General features: G+C 44.2%; 1 long non-coding RNA gene across 1 annotated transcript in view; it reads left to right on the plus strand.

Annotated features, from left to right (window-relative positions):
- The first annotated feature begins 12,359 nt into the window (after nucleotides 1-12,359).
- Nucleotides 12,360-14,055, plus strand: part of LOC138674015 (uncharacterized) — a 43,054-nt gene continuing 41,358 nt past the window's right edge. The window contains exon 1 of the long non-coding RNA XR_011320430.1: nucleotides 12,360-12,439. This is a non-coding gene — a long non-coding RNA (uncharacterized lncRNA). The remainder of the gene's footprint in view (nucleotides 12,440-14,055) is intronic.

The raw sequence follows: 14,055 nt of genomic DNA on the forward strand, positions 1-14,055 counted from the left end.
ATAGTGTATAATGGCCACACATGATGCTCCATAGTGTATAATGGCCACACATTGCTCCATACTGTATAATGGCCAGACAGTGCTCCATACTGTATAATGACCACCCACACATAGTGCTCCATAGTGTATAACGGCCACACAGTTCTCCATACTGTATAATGATCCCACATAATGCTCAATACTGTATAATGACCACAAATGATGCTCCATACTGTATAACGGCCACACATGATGCTCAATACTGTATAATGACCCCCCTCCTGTATGCATGGCTCATCTCCCTCCTATCCCATATACATAGCTCATATTACCCCTCCTGCATGCATGACTCATATCTCCCCATGTATGCATGGCTCATATTCCCCCCCTGTATGCATGGCTCATATTCCGCCCCTGTATGCATGGCTTATATTCCCCCCTGTATGCATGGCTCATATTCCCCCCCCTGTATGCATGGCTTATATTCCCCCCTGCATGGCTTATATTCCCCCCTGTATGCATGGCTCATATTCCCCCCCCCTGTATGCATGGCTTATATTCCCCCCTGCATGGCTTATATTCCCCCCTGCATTGCTCATATTCCCCCCTGCATGGCTCATATTCCCCCCTGCATGGCTCATATTCCCCCCTGCATGGCTCATATTCCCCCCTGCATGGCTCATATCCCCCCCTGGATGGCTTATATTCCCCCCTGCATGGCTCATATCCCCCCCTGCATGGCTTATATTCCCCCCTGCATGGCTTATATTCCCCCCTGTATGCAGGCTTATCTCTCCGCTCCTGCTCGGCGCGCCGGCTTATGTCCTCCTTCATCCCCCGTCCCCCCGGCCCTCATACTCACCTGTCTTCCCACTGCACGGCCGTGCCGACATCCCTCGCGCTCTGTCCCGACTCCAGGCGGCGGCGCCGGCGCAGCACCTTCTTCCTGCTTGAGCGGTCATGTGACACCGTTCATTAAGATCATGAATATGCGCATATTCATGATCTTAATGAGCGGTGTCACGTGACCGCTCAAGCAGGAACGAGCTGCAGTGCAGACGCCGAGACCATCGCTGGAGCAGGGTGAGTATTCAAGGCAGCGGCGGCGGCGGGGGGGGGGGGGGCCCTGGAGCGGGGGGAGGCACTGCCAGTCCGAGCCTGCCTGCCGGGCCCGGGCCCCTGACCTGCCGGGCCCGGTCGCACTGGCGACCGCTGCGACCGCGGTAGTTACGCCACTGGTGGCATTGCTATGTGGGGCGGCACCATTATTGTACCAGAAAACAGGTGCTGTAGGACACATACGGCAACAGCGGCTCAGTATTGGGGTATCAGGTGCAGTAATAGTGACACATACGGCAGCAGCGGCTCAGTATTGGGGTATCAGGTGCAGTAATAGGGACACATACAGCAGCAGAGGCTCAGTATCGGGGTATCAGGTGCAGTAATAGGGTCACATACGGCAGCAGCGGCTCAGTATTGGGGTATCAGGTGCAGTAATAGGGACACATACGGCAGCAGAGGCTCAGTATCGGGGTATTAGGTGCAGTAATAGGAACATATGGCAGCAGTGGCTCAGTATTGGGGTATCAGGAGCAGTAATAGGGACACATACGGCAGCAGAGGCTCAGTATTGGGGTATCAGGTGCAGTAATAGGGACACATACGGCAGCAGAGGCTCAGTATTGGGGTATCAGGTGCAGTAATAGGGACACATACGGCAGCAGAGGCTCAGTATCGGGGTATCAGGTGCAGTAGTAGGGACACATACGGCAGCAGCGGCTCAGTATCGGGGTATTAGGTGCAGTAATAGGAACATATGGCAGCAGCGGCTCAGTATTGGGGTATCAGGAGCAGTAATAGGGACACATACGGCAGCAGAGGCTCAGTATTGGGGTATCAGGTGCAGTAATAGGGACACATACGGCAGCAGAGGCTCAGTATTGGGGTATCAGGGGCAGTAATAGGGACACATACGGCAGCAGAGGCTCAGTATTGGGGTATCAGGTGCAGAAATAGGGACACATATGGCAGCAGAGGCTCAGTATTGGGGTATCAGGTGCAGTAATAGGGTCACATACGGCAGCAGGGGCTCAGTATCGGGGTATTAGGTGCAGTAATAGGGACACATACAGCAGCAGCGGCTCAGTATTGCGGTATCAGGTGCAGTAATAGGGACACATACAGCAGCAGTGGCTCAGTATTGGGGTATCAGGTGCAGTAATAGAGACACATACGGCAGCAGCGGCTCAGTATTGGGATATCAGGTGCAGTAATAGGGACGCATACGGCAGCAGCGGCTCAGTATTGGGATATCAGATGCAGTAATAGGGACACATACGGCAGCAGCGGCTCAGTATTGGGTATCAGCAGAATGAGGAGTTTGTGCAGGTTGGGGATAGATGGGGACGGGGCTGGAAATGTGAGAAGTCTGATGTGTCATCATAATTTCTGCAGACGAGTCCTGGTGGAGAAGTTGTCTTGTTGGGCTGGGCCAGATGGAACAGACAAAAAAAGTGAACGATTCCATCAGAAAGAACGTCATCTGTAAGTTATTATCTATAACTGTGCTGTGATCTCTTATATGGTCTGTAGAACTGGTATCTACCAATATATGGTCCTCATATAATAGTATCAGTGTTTATTTTTGTATATAGATCTATTTTCAGTCACAGTGCGGTCATCTACTGATGTTCCCCTATGCTCACAATTAGGGTGCACCATGTAGCTGTAGTCAGGGGTACCTCGTTAGGGGCCCACTCAGATTTTTCGCCCCCCCTAAGCTGAAACCCTAGCTACGCCTCTGGCGTGCATAAAAACGATGTCAGCCACAGTTTTGTGCACTTCTGAAAAAAGAACATCTCTGAATAAAGGTAACTCTCCTGCCTCATTAAAATGAATGGATCCTTCGTGGCTTTCATCTGAATCACGTCACTTGGAGATGTAGATGGAAACACTAAAGTAAGTGCTCAGCATAGAGCGCAGGATAAATGTGATCCCAAACTTATGTAACATGTTCCCAATAAAAGCTTCAACTCAGGTTCAGAATCTGTCACTGGAAATTTAGTAGGCTTCCACATTACTGGTAGCAGAAAGACTCTGAAAAAGCAAAATGGCTCTCCCCTCAAAAGAAGTTCAGCAAATTCTGCAATCCCAAATCCAAGTGCCACTCTCCTTTCTGAGCCCCAGTGTGCCTAAACCACATTTAGCGTCCACATGTTTTGCATTTCTGCAACAATGAGAGCCCACCTAATTTACGGGTGTGTGTCTCCAGAAGCATGAGCTGGGCACAATCTACTGGTCACTACAATGTACTGGTCACTACAGCGGCAGTTTGAAATTTTCACTCAGCAACATCCACTGCTGCTTGTTTCTGGAAAAATTGTCACTACACCTGTAGATAAATTCCCAAAAGGGTATAATTTACAAAATAGGGTCACTTGAGGGAGGATTTTGCTCTTCTAGCACTTAGGGGCTCTGTATATCAAGTCCACAAACTGTTCTAGGAAAATCAACACTCCAGAAGGCAAATAATGCTCCGTCCCTCGCCATATGGCTAAGCAGTACTGTACAACCATATACAGGGTATTTCTACATTGAGAAGAAATTGTGAGACAAATTTTGGTGCCATTTCTTCCCCATTTTACAGTGTGGAAATGTAAAATCTGGGGCTAAAACAAAATTTTTGTGGTAAAAATGTAATTATTTTTTCTTCACGGCCCAAAGGTATAAAATTCTGTGACCCACTTGTGATGTCAATTTGATCACTACACTCCTAGATGAATTCATTGAAGGTGTAGTTTGTAACATGGTGTCTCTTATGGGAGGTTCTGCTGTTCTGGCACCTCAGAGGCTATGCTAATGTGATATGGCACCCTCAAACCACCCAAGCCAAATCTTAACTTCAATATCGCGCCTATTCCATTCTGAGCTTTGCACTGTGCCTCAAAAGTAGTTTTCGACCATATATTGGGTATTGGCCGTGTGAGGAGAAATTGCACAACAAATTTTGGAGCCCATTTTCTCCTTTTACCCTTGTGAAAATGAAAAATTTGAGGCTAGAATAACATTTTTGTGAAAAAAATGTGATTGCTTTTATTTTTACTACTCTATGTTATAATCTTCTGTGATGCACGTGGGGGTTCAAGGTGCTCAGCACACATCTAGATAAGTTAAGTAAGTGGTCTAGTTTAAAAAATGGTGTCATTTTTGGGGAGTGTCCACCGTTTAGGCACATCAGGGGCTGTCCAAAAGCGACATGGTGTTCGCTAATTATTGCAGCAAATTTTGCATTCAAAAAGTCAAATGGCGCTCCTTTCCTTTCAGGCCCTGTCATTCACCCAAACAGGAGTTTTCCCCCACCTATGGGGTACCGGTGTACTCAAGAGATATTGCGCAACAAATTGTATGGTGCAATTTCTCCTGTTATCCTTGTGAAAATGCTAAATTTGGGGCTAAAAAGCATTTTGTGGGAAAAATTAGATTTTATTTTATTTTCAAGGCTCAATGTTATAAACTTTTGTGAAGCACCTGTGGGGTTTGAGGTGCTCACCACACATTTAGATACATCCTTTGAGGGTTCTAGTCTCCAAAATGTGGTTACTTGTGGGGGGTTTCCACTGTTTAGGCACATGAGTAGCCTTCCAAATTCGACATGGCATTCACTAATTATTCCAACAAATTTTGCGTTCAAAAAGTCATATGGCGCTCCTTCCCTTCCGAGCCCTGCCATGCACCCAAACAGAGGTTTTCCCCTTTATATGGGGTATTGGCATGCTCAGGAGAAATTGCACAACAAATTTTGGTATCCATTTCTTCCTGAAAGTCACTTCAAATTTGTTGTGGTCCCTAAAAAAATGGGTTTGTAATTTTTTTTTAAATAAATGAGAAACCTCTGGTAAACATTTAACCTTTATAACGAAAAAAAATGATGTTTAAAAAATTATGCTGATGTCAAGCAGGCATGAGGGAAATGTTATTTATTAACTGTTTTGTGTGACATAACTCTGATTTAAGGGCACAAGAATTGCAACATTTTCAAAATTTTTGCCAAATTTCTGCTTGTTTTTTTCACAAATAAATGCAAGTCATATCAAAGACATTTTACCTCTATCATGAAGTACAATACGTCACAAGAAAACAGTCTCAGAATTTGTTGAAGCTTTCCAGAGTTATCTCATAAAATGTCACTGGTCAGAATTGTAAAATTTGGCCTGGTCATGAAGATGAAAACAGGCTTGAGGACTGTAAACTTTAATTTTGATAACATTTTCCCAATTAAACATATCAAAGTGTAATGTGTAAGAAAAGTGCACAGCAGGATCAGAGGTGTAATTAAGAATTCTCCTACCATGGTTGTGAACTTAATCAATTTTGCAACCTTAAAGGGGTTGTCCAGGATTGGAACAAAAGGCTGTGGTCTCTCTATGTGACTATATAATGACATTGTGCAGTGCACACACTGTCATTATTCTCCTGTGTTTCTGGTGCAAGCAGACACTAAAGTGACTGCATGTATGCAATTTACATACCTGTGATCATGAACCAAGTAACCTCATCTGGCTTCTATCAATTCACTTTTGTTGATAGGAGGTGAATGTGTCTAGTCGTACGTGACTACAAATATCCAAATTGTTTACATGCAGTCAGGTGACCACCGACAAGCAAAATTAACCGCTTTCCGACATTGGGCGTAATAGTACGCCCACGGTGGAATTCCTCCCTTTGATGTGGGCTCCCGCGCTGAGCCCACATCTTTCCTGGCACATGTCAGCTGTTTTGAACAACTGACATGTGCACCTAAAAGCCGTGGGTGGAATCGCAATCCACCCAGGGCTGTTAACTAGTTAAATGCCACTGTCAATCTCTGACAGTGGAATATAACTCCAGCTTTCCTTACGCGCATCGGAAATCCCACCCATCGGTGACCCCGCCACGTGATTGCGGGTTACTTATGGGTTGGCATGACAACCAGAGGTCTTCAACAGACCTCTATGGTTTTCATAGCCGGTGGTCGGCGCTCATAGCAGATGAGCATTTCTGCTACACACAAGTGATCTGATCACCGCCTGTATGTAGCAGAGCCGATCAGACAACTGCAGCTTCTAGTCTCCCATGGAGCCTATTGAAGCATGCCAAAAGTAAAAACAAGTTTACAAAAATATTAAAAAAATAAAAACAATATAAAAGTACAAATCACCCCCCTGTCAGCCCATTCAAAATAAAACAATAAAAAAATCAAATAGACAGATACAGCTCTGGCAAGCAATACTTTTTGAATTTTTTTATCTGACAAAGAAAATGGTCAAAATATAAAAAAAACAGTGCTTTCAGACCTTAAATAATGCAAAGAAAACAAGTTCATAATCATTTAGAAACAACAATACTAATGTTTTAACTCAGGAAGAGTTAAGAAATCAATATTTTGTGGAATAACCATGATTTTTAATCACAGCTTTCATGCGTCGTGGCATGCTTTCCACCAGTCTTTCACACTGCTTCTGGCACAAAAATTTAAGCAGTTCTTCTTTGTTTGATGGCTTGTGACTATCCATCATCCTCTTGGTTACATTCCAGAGGTTTTCCATTGGGGTTCAGGTCTGGAGATTGGGCTGGCCATGACAGGGTTTTGATGTGGTGGTCTCTTAATGTTTGCCACACCTGTATTTGCTATCGCTGAGTTCAGAATCACCTGATCTATCAATATAAAAAAGAATTAACCCAATCACTAAACAGCGTAACGAGAAAAAAATTCAAAACATCAGAATTATGATTGTTTGCTCACCTCTACATTGCAATTAAATGCAATAACGGACGATTAAAAGATTGTATCTAAACCAAAATGGTATCAATAAAAATGTCAGCTCGGCGCTCAAAAAATAAGCCCTCACCCAACCCAAGATCACGAAAAATGGAGACGCTACAGGTCTCGGAAAAAGGCCTTTTTGTAACCAAACTTTGGATTTTTTTTTCACCAGGGAAATAAAAAAGAACATACACATGTTTGGTATCTGTGAACTCATAATGACCTGAAGAATCATAATGGCAGGTCAGTCTTAGCATTTTGTGAACATGGTTAAAAAAAAAAAACTGTGGAATTGCACTTTTATTGCAATTTCACCGCACTTAGAATTTTTCCCGTTTTCCAGTACACGATATGTTAAAATCAATGGTGTCATTCAAAAGTAAAACTCATCCCGCAAAAAACAAGCCCTCACGTGGGTCTGGGAGGAAGGGGAGCAAAAACGAAAACGCAAAAACAAAAATACCTGTGGTCTTTAAAGGGTTAATATCGAGAAATTGTGACAGCGTGCGCACCTCATGCTGTTACAATTTGGCAGGTTGAAGACTTTTCTCCCAAAACAAACTCTTTAACATCTACTGCGCTGTTTTAGACTGTTTATTAGCTCTTTATTGATGAGTACTATCGCAAGATATCAATCATTAACTAAAACACTGCAGCCAATACTCATAAATGTTCCGCTGTCAATCATTCTATCATATTAATATTCCATGATGATGACATAGTGAAACACTGCTGCTCAGTGTGGGGAGGCTGAATTGGTGCATGGTTTAGGATACATTGGGTTCACTCCACACTTGATCATAATGTCTGTAGAATATTTATGGGAATAGAAAACTATCCAGATGACTCAGCATTGTACGGTACAGTGAATTTCCCGAGGCAGATGTACTGTACTCAAAATGAACAAAAAGAATGTCCTTTTCACATGTGTTTTGGAGAAATATGTCTGGAAGGATTCCTTTATGAGTACTGAAAAGAGTAGGCTACTAGAGGTGACCGGATTATTGGGTGATACATGAAGCATGTCCATTTCACCTCTATCACACTGAATACATAGTATTTTCTATGTCTTACTGTCAGGGATGGCAGATTGCAGTAGATAAATGTAACAGAGAAGTGCAATTGCAACCCAGGGGCTACCGTGCAGAGATGCACACAGCAAGCGATTGCTAGCACGCACTGAATTGAACATCACTCAGTGAACTACACACGAAACTGTATCACTCGCACACAGAAATAGAATAGATGCTCAGCAATTGAGCTGTGTCACTCACACACAGTAACTGAATAGATGCTCTGCTATAGAGCTGTGTCACTCGCACACAGTAATGGAATAGAAATGACACTAGATACGATCCCTGTTAACCTCACAGGGGATTGAAACCCGCACACGGGGTAAATAGCAAAAAGTGGTCACACAGCCAGCAAAAACATTCAGCCAATTCCTCTCAAGAGGTGCCTGAATTCTAATAGCTAAAAGCCATCCCTGAATTCACTCATACAAACTCCTCTCCGGAGGTGCCGGAATTCTATCGGCTTACCGCCGACCGTGAGCACATGCTGACAAAGACCATGCTGTAGCAATGTCTCATACACACAAGTAAAATGGTTGATACTAGCACACCGGTGTGCGCATCTTAGAGCATTTTGTACGTAAAGCTTAAGTCCAGTCAGACAGGACCTTGCCCGTGGACAAATCTGGAGCTGCCACATCACCAGAGCAGCTAACAACTGACCACCAATGAGACGTCGCCACATCACGAGCATGCTCAGTAGGGTGATTTCTGGACTTAGTCTCCTACCGCTGGTTACCATAGGCTTGGCTGAAGAGTCAGCAGTAACCAGACGAATAGCACGAGCCTGAGCAAGATGCTGGGACCAGCATCTATGCTTAGCAGCACCTGCAGCAGCCAAAGCTGGATGGGAGACCGCAGATGCAGTCAAGGCTTGGGATCTACCTCCTGCAGTGGGAGAATCCCAGCACCTAACACTTACTATCCTTCAACAGTCCAGTTCTTCAGATTCCCCCGACCTAGCATTTGTAGTTACAGTAAACTATGGTAGTCACTATTTATATGGTTAATACAGGGGTGGACATATCATTGACGGAACTTGTGCAGGGGTACAAGAGGTAATGCGGCACAGTTCTAAATTCCTCCAAAGCAGCACATAAAGGAATTAATTATTATGATGAAATATTGAACTCCAAACAGACTAGTTCTTACATAGGACCCCACCTCTGTCTCTTTCCACCACTGCATACAAAGATCCCCTTTGTACCTCATATTAGGGATCATTCAGTGCCCATCATTGTTCTTAGGCTGTTGTAAACGAGCACAAAACAATTGTATATGTTTGATTGGTGCTAATTAATGAGGCCCAAATTAACATGTCTAATGTTCTGCAACATATACTGTCCAGCAGAAAATACTTTGGTAATAACATTCCTAGAATTATATTAAATTCTGGTTACATTTGGCTATGTTATTTACTAAAATATTCTCTAGATCTTTTGATGAGTGCACGCTTTGCTATTGATAGTCAACTGACATCTGTTGATCATGGAAAGCAAGGAAAGTATCTGGTATCTGTAAATGCCCCCAATTGTTGTATTTTACAGGATTTCAGCCACAATTTTCCCTACAGCTGTCGTAGTAAATTCCAGCATTTGGTTGCGGTCTGGAAGCACTAGTCTCTACACAGGGCGTTGTGCACTTTTGGAGCTCTGTACACGCCCAAAGATCTTTCGAAATTATGGTCTCATAAAGAAAAGCTTAGCGTCCTGTAATATCCCTGAGATTAGAGGAGATCAGAATAACATTCAGGCCTCCGGGAGGGAATATATAAACCACCTCAACAGCTCGATAATTTACAGAGTTACTTAGTGATTGCCGGCGAAGCCTTAATCATATGTTACTGCTGCTTAATAGGCACATGTGAAAGCGTATGAACAGATTGTCCTTCTGGAAAGGCTCAGGGATAATGCCGGGTATACACTACAGTCTATGGACGAGGAAAGCTGTGTGACCCAGGATCGCATTTTCCAATTCTTCATCTTTGTCATCTTGCTGTTGTTTCCAGCAGCTGCATTCTAGATAAATTGCTTACACTTGCATTATGTTTTCTACAGCCGCGCAAAATCTGTGTCCTTTAGGGTACGGCGATCCTGATATCTCACACAGGGAGTTGAGAACAGAACAGGCTTATTTCATTCTGCCATACTGGAATTGAAAACGTCACAATAATGGCTTGGCTATATATTAGGCTGGGGCTACACGGTGACTTTGGCCATGGCAAAGTTCGCTAGGTATCGCTGATATATCGCAGCGCAGTGCAATTCAATGGAGATGCATTTTGACCCAGAGGGAACTGCAAGTGCGACAAAAGTCAAATTTTTTGTCAAATTTTTTGCAACTTACTTGCCACAGTGCCATGGGGTTCGCAGTCTGACCCCATTCACTTGCATTGCGCTGCAATGTAGCAGCAACACTTAGTGTATGTGCCTTTATGATGTAGCAGAGCTTTCTCCTTATGTTTGCACAATGTTCACATTTCCCTTTGCAGATTCAGTACACAGAAATGGTTTATGTATGTATAGAGTGATGGACGTATTACGTTCTGCCATCAGGATGTTGTTAAGAGTTAACAAAGCAGCCCTGCTTATCATATATAGCCACGAGGTCACATGGTTAGACCACATGACCGGGTCCTGGGCTACCACTGTTAGAGAAGGAGACATTTTGTGTGCACAGTGAGTTGCTCAGGAAAAGTAAAGAAACAGGTAGTAAATGAGCAGAACTCATGTAAAAGAGAAACCACAGCCTCAGCTCAGACAGTTGTGAGATAAGGATTGTGCATATAAGCGGACGTTGGAGCTCAGGAGTTACTGCGCCATTGTTATATCTGCATGAATATATCGGAAAGTACCGGAAAGATTGCCGCATTGGAATTAAATCTCTGTTCAATCATCGTTTGTATGGGTGTATCCGTGTATTCAAGCAACAGGTAAAGTTTATTAATAGCCTCCCTGTTTTCTGGACTATTTGGAGTGCACCACATTACATCACACTGCAAGGATGCAAAGGAAAGTAAAGTGCACCCTGACATCATGAACTTTGTTTTCTTTTATTTTTGTCAAAGCCATAACAAAGTGATACCATCACATGTGTTACGCTCACACCCTGACTGGTGGGCGTGAGCTCGGGGGGTTTGTGGCCCCACTGTGCCACAAACCAGACTACCCTGGAAGGGGCGTGACTATGACAGCTGCCTGGGTTTTCACTGGAGCCTCTGATGGTGAGGACAGGCTTGTGCAGCAGGCAGCTGCCAGGTGCTACTCCAGGGTGGTGTCTGGCTGTGGCTGCTGATCCCACTTGGGAGACAGGAACATCAGGATTGGTGCGGGCATTAGGCAGGACTGGCAGAAGAGCACGGCTGGAACACAGACGAGAAGGCTGGCACGGCTGAGAAAGGGCTGGCAGAGACACGGCAGAGAACTCAGGGCTGGCAGAGACACGGCAGGAAACAGGACTGGCTAGGACAGCAGGAACACAGGCCTGGAAGGCAGGGCAGGACTGGCAGGAACACAGGATTGGGAGGCACGGCAGAGAACACAGGACTGGTTGATGTGGTATATGAAGGAACAGGTAGGGGCCTGTTCACACTGGAGGTGCAGGTGCAGATATATAGTTTGGAGGAACAGGTAGGGACCTGTTCACACTGGAGATGCAGGTGCAGATATATAGTTTGGAGGAACAGGTAGGGACCTGTTCACACTGGAGGTGCAAGAACAGATATGAAATATGAAGGAACAGGTAGGGACCTGTTCACACAGGAGGTGCCGGAAAGGAAACAAGCAGAAAGGAATGAGGTATGAAGAAACAGGTAGAGACCTGTTCACACAGGAGAGGAGTGCAAGACTGCAGATAGGAGTGGAAAAGCAGCAAGAGATAGCGTAGCAACAAAAGCTGAGCAGAGCCACAAAGAATGTGGAGAGAAGCTGCAGCAAGAGATACCGCAGAAGCTAAGCAGAGGTGAACCGCAAGGATTGCAGAGAGGAACTGCAGCAAGAGGTTTCTGCAGCAACGGGAGCGGAGCAGAGTAGAACGGAGGAGAACTGCAGGAGTGCGGAGCAGTGGTAAAGCCACTAAGATACAGAGCAGGCAGAGCCGCAAGAGTGCGGAGTGTAAGCAGACTGAGAACACAAGGAAAAACACAGCAGGGAAGGAAGCCACAGACAAGGAGACCGAGATAAGACTAAGTACAGACAAGGCAATGGAACAAGACACAAGGACAAAGACACAGGGACCAGGATATTCTGCCTCCTGGAGGGCAAACAACAAGATCAAGGCAATAGCACAGAGAAAAGCCTCCAGAGAGGGAGTAACTCAGAGCTAGACCTGGCAAACTCAGAAGCTAAACACTAACTGAGCTAACACATTGCACAGGCCCAGACCACAGGGTGGAGCTGCACTATATACAGGAGGCCTCTTGGTAATTGGTCAGGAACTGATTAGTCAGATGCACCTGATTCCTATAAGAACCAGAGAGTTCAGGCGCCGGCCCCCTATACACATAGCCATGAGGCATGCAGAGAGCAGAGACACAGAACATGGAGCTGGCATGAAACAGAAACCACATCATGACCTGGAGCAGTGGGTAAGATGGTGTGAGAGATGCGAGGCCATGACGTGATGCCAGCAGAGTTGTTACAACATGGAGCGTGACCTATGGCATAGTAGTGCATCATAGCATTACAGTAGCACAACGGGTGTTACCGTGTAGCCCTAGCATTTTGTAGAATTTTTTTCAATGTTTTCATTGGCTTTTTGGGTCAGATGTTACTTTATAGTGAAATATAAGGCACGCTTGCATACAAAGCATTTTGGTTTGTGGAATTTCTAAGGGTATATATTGTTTTAATCCGTTCTTTACATCTACTGTACATGTTCTTGTTTGGAGCAGGCTCAGGAGCTGAGCCTGTACAATTCAAGGCAAATGTCAGTATTGTTTGCTGCTTATCCTTCTACATTCTGCTGTCAGTCTCTGACAGCGACATTTAAGTGGCGCAATCCCAGTGAGCCCCCGAAGCAAATGTACTTCTATAAAGGCCAAGAGTTGTGTGAGAATGATGAATATAAAAATAATTGAATTTAGAAATATTTTATGGTATACTGATACATGAAAGATATATATCTTGGTACTGTGTTAGCCAGTGGATAGAAAAATATTTAGAATTGAGAGTCCTCAGTGGTTGAACTTGATACCTTTTAATGGCTAACTGAAAAGATGGTAACAAATTGCAAGCTTTCAAGACTACTCAGGTCTCTTCATCAGGCATAGACTATAAGAAATTCTGAAGAATCACATATTTATGCACAACACATGACAGAAAAATGCCATAGATAAGACATGTGACATGAAGCAGAATTACCATTATGTGAGTGATAAACAGTTATGTCCATAAATACAGGAACAGTTCAAAGATAAGGAATGTTTTATTGTCCTCTGATTGGGGTCTGGGGAAGTGACGAAGCTGAAAGTACCTGGGATCTTGTAGTCCTGATGTGAATTGCGGATCTTTATCTTGTCCGTGGTCTTTATAAATGCAGAGGTTTTACATTTTTTCTGGTTGCAAGGAAAGGTTCTGCAGCTGTTAGAGAGGACAGCGAGCTTCTGACAATGATACTTCTTAGATTTGGGGGCTGCCTAAAACACAGTAGTGGGGGGTCTGGAAAAATGGAATGTAAGTGGGCATCTTTTTGTAGTAAAGGTTGGGGAGACAAGGCAGAAACTGAGAACAAGGATGAACTCTCATACAATAAGAGAAAAAAGAATGGATCTACCTGTGGCAATACATTTTTGTCTCCCCAATCATAACATTATGGACATGAAATTACTTGTATTAAAAGGTAACTTCAAATCTCAGAGACAGAAAAGTATGGGAATATAAGCTGATGATAACCTTTGACACTCTCAGTGCAGGAATGAATGTGTCGCATGGATTTATGTCTTTTTACATCAACTAAGGAATTTGCCCCTCAGACCATGTGGGGTCATCATAACAGAACCAGACCCCAATCAGAGGACAATAAAACATTCCTTATCTTTGAACAGTTCCTGTATTTATGGACATAACTGTTTATCACTCACATAATGGTAGTTTTGCTTCATGTCACCTGTCTTATCTATGGCGTTTGTGTGTGATGTGTTGCGCATAAATATGTGATTCTTCAGAATTTCTTTTAAGGTACCGTCACACTTAGCGACGCTGC

The sequence above is a fragment of the Ranitomeya imitator genome, chromosome 4 (genome assembly GCF_032444005.1).
Source record: "Ranitomeya imitator isolate aRanImi1 chromosome 4, aRanImi1.pri, whole genome shotgun sequence".
In the NCBI taxonomy this organism is placed as follows: domain Eukaryota; kingdom Metazoa; phylum Chordata; class Amphibia; order Anura; family Dendrobatidae; genus Ranitomeya; species Ranitomeya imitator.